Source organism: Crocuta crocuta, unplaced genomic scaffold, assembly GCF_008692635.1.
Source record: "Crocuta crocuta isolate KB4526 unplaced genomic scaffold, BGI_CrCroc_1.0 scaffold140, whole genome shotgun sequence".
In the NCBI taxonomy this organism is placed as follows: domain Eukaryota; kingdom Metazoa; phylum Chordata; class Mammalia; order Carnivora; family Hyaenidae; genus Crocuta; species Crocuta crocuta.
In genome coordinates this window covers 9,094,373-9,097,559 of record NW_027527775.1, presented here as the reverse complement: position 1 = coordinate 9,097,559, position 3,187 = coordinate 9,094,373, and positions in this window count along the sequence as shown.

The following is a 3,187-nucleotide window of genomic DNA, read 5'->3' as shown; positions in this document are numbered from 1 at the left end:
GCTATGTGCCCCTCTCCTGCTTATGCTTGCTCTCTCTCAAAATAAATAATTTTTAAAAATCTCCCCAACTCAATTTTCCCTTAGCTAGATCCCCAAAAAGCCAAGTGTCAAATGTGCAACACCATCCAGCCAGGGGAGAAATGTGGTGGAGGAGATATAGAGGAAGAAGGAGGCAGCAGTCGTAATCAAGTGCAGTTGAAGTGGCTTATTTTTGTAAATTTTACAAAATGTGTGACCATGTGAACACACCACTAGGCTTCTTTCAGGGTTTGGAGGAGACCCGGGCAAGCTAGGGGCCCTGGCTGGGTCCTTTCCTGCTCTAGTCTTGTTGGCCTCCTTTGGGCGAAATCACCAAGTTGTTCCGCTCTCAAGGTTTTGCCCTTGCTGCTGGCTCAGGCTGAGATATCTGAATTCTTTCCTTGCTCATTTACATCGGGTCTCTGCTCAAATACCATGTCTCAGAGGGTCATTTGCAGACATTCTATATGAAAAATAACCCCGAATCCCTTTCCATCCCTCTTGCCCTGCTTTCTTCCTCTCCCTGCACACATCAGCACCAGATATGCTATCTGCTCGTCTGCTGGACGTCTCCCCTACTAGAATGTGAGAGCAGAGATTCTGTTTGCTTCGCTGCTTTACCCCCAGCACCCATCGCAGTGCCTAGATAATGGTAAAGGATCAGAAACTCCTTGTTAAATCAAAAAATATATATATATTAAGATTTTATTTTTTTAGGGGCACCTGGGTGGCTTAGTCGGTTAAGCGTCCGACTTTTGCTTAGGTCATGATCTCGCGGTTTGTGGGTTCGAGCCCCGCGTCGGGCTCTGTGCTGACTGCCAGCTCAGAGCCTGGAGCCTGTTTCAGTCTGTGACTCCCTCTCTCTCTGACCCTCCCCTGCTCACGCTGTCTCTCTCTCTCTCTCCTAGAAATAAATAAAACATTAAAAAAAAAAGATTTTATTTTTTTAAGTAATGTCTACACCCAATGGGGGCTCAAACTCACAACCCTGAGATCAAGAGTCACATGCTTTACTGACTGAGCCAGCCAGGCGCCCCTGAATCAGTAAATATTTTAATAATTACAAGTATTACATTGCAAGTACTTGTTGACAGGCCTCTATTAGCTGGTATGATTCTTGAGAGCAAGGGACTTATCATCCCTGCATTTATTTATTCAACAAAGGTTTCTGAGCACTCTGTGTGTATTATTAGTCTCTTAGAGCTGCCATAACAAAATATCACAGACAAGGTGGCTTAAACAACAGAAATTTATTTTCTCACATTTCTGGAGTCTGGAATTCCAAGATCAAGGTGCTGTGAGGGTTGGTTTCTGGTCAGACCTCTCCTTTCAATTTGCAAATGGTGCCTTCTCACTGTGTGCTCACGTGGCCTTTCCTCTGTGTGTACCCATGGGAGAGATCTCTGTCTCTCACTGCGTCTCCACTTCTTATAAGGATACCAATCCCATCAGATCAGGGTCCGCCCTCATGACTTCATTTATGACTCACCATTAATTACCTCCCGAGAGATCCTGCCCCAAATACAGTCACATTGGGGGTTAGGGTTTCAACATCAATTTTTAAGGGACACAATTTAGTCCGTAACACCATGTTGCTGGAGATGCAATATGACCAAACCCGTCCTGACTTCAACCCCCATGGAACCTGAAGCACATACTACAAAGAGTAAAATCTGATAAAAATGCTCAAGATAGGGATACGCTGAGGAGACAGTCAGAAAGGACTATACTATAGGAAGCAGGAGACACCAATAGCAACACCAATAATAATAGCAACATTGATTTCATACTTTTATGTGCCAAGGACCATTGCAAATAAGAAACAACAGGTAGATACTATCATCCTCACTTTAAAGCTGAGTTAGAGAGGATGCACACCTTGCCAAGTTCACACAACCAGTACATGGCAGAGATAGGATTCAAACTCAGGCAGTCTGCTCCCACAGTCATATGCAATAGAAGGTTGGAGAACTGCCCCATTCCCCTCACCTTACAGACGAGACCACATGACAATAACAGCTATGTGGCAAGCTGATGTCAGTATTAGAGATAATGTCTGTAAAATTACAGATTATTACACTGACGACTCCCAGTGAGTCAGCACCCCTGGTAATCGTGGTATTCATGCCTTTAGGTAGTCTCCTCCCACATTGACTCTGGCCTTGGCCTTCTGACTTGCTTGGCCAATGAGACATAATACCGACACAAGCAGAGGCCTGATAAACACTTACACATTGGGGCTTACCTGTTGGAATCCCAATGCCATGCAAAGAAGTTTACTCCATGGAAAAAGAGAGGAGGCAGCTATCCCTGCCAGGTGAGGCTATCTTAGATCTTCCAGCTCTAGCCAACCCACCAGCGAAATGCAGCTTCCTCTTTTTTGTTTTTAAACGAAATCTTTATGTATCTATTTTTAAAGTAAGCCCTATGCCCAACATGGGGCCGTGGGGCTTAAACTCACAACCCAAGGTCAAGAGTCATTTGTCTCCTGAGTGAGACAGTCAAGCGCCCCTAAATGCAGCTTCTTGAGTTAGCCCGAGCAAGACCAGCGCTAGAACCCCCCAGCCAAACCACAAAATCATGAGAAATAATAAATGGTTTTGTTTTAAGCCACTAAACTTTGGGTTGGCTTGTTAAGCAGTAATACATAATGGATACATTAATTCCTATTACTATGATCTGTTTTCACTTAGAATACTTCTGATATGAAATGTGTGGGTTTCCCCCCTCCCCATCAACCAGTTCTTCAACTCTCTAGACACCAACTGGCTTTTCTAAAATGTAATTCAAATTCTGACACCAACTACCCAGAGTTAGACCCCACAGGTTAAGGGCTCAGTCTCACAAGACTACCCCAACTCCAGAGGCCGGTTGTAAATCCAGGCCTCCCATAATTGACTGATGAGCTACAAAGTTGGGGGTGCGTAGGAGGGTAGTTCCCACAACCTTGTTCTTGGTCTTGATAATTTGCTAAATGGCTCACAGAACTGAGGAAAAATGGTTTATTTACTATTACCAGTTTTATAAAGGATACAACTCAGAAATAGCCAAATAGAAGAAATTCAAAGGGAATGGGGCTGGGGGGCAGTGTAGAGCATCCATGCTGTCTCTAGGCAGGCCACCGTCCCAGTACCTTATTGCTCACCAACTCGGACTCTCCAAGCCCTGT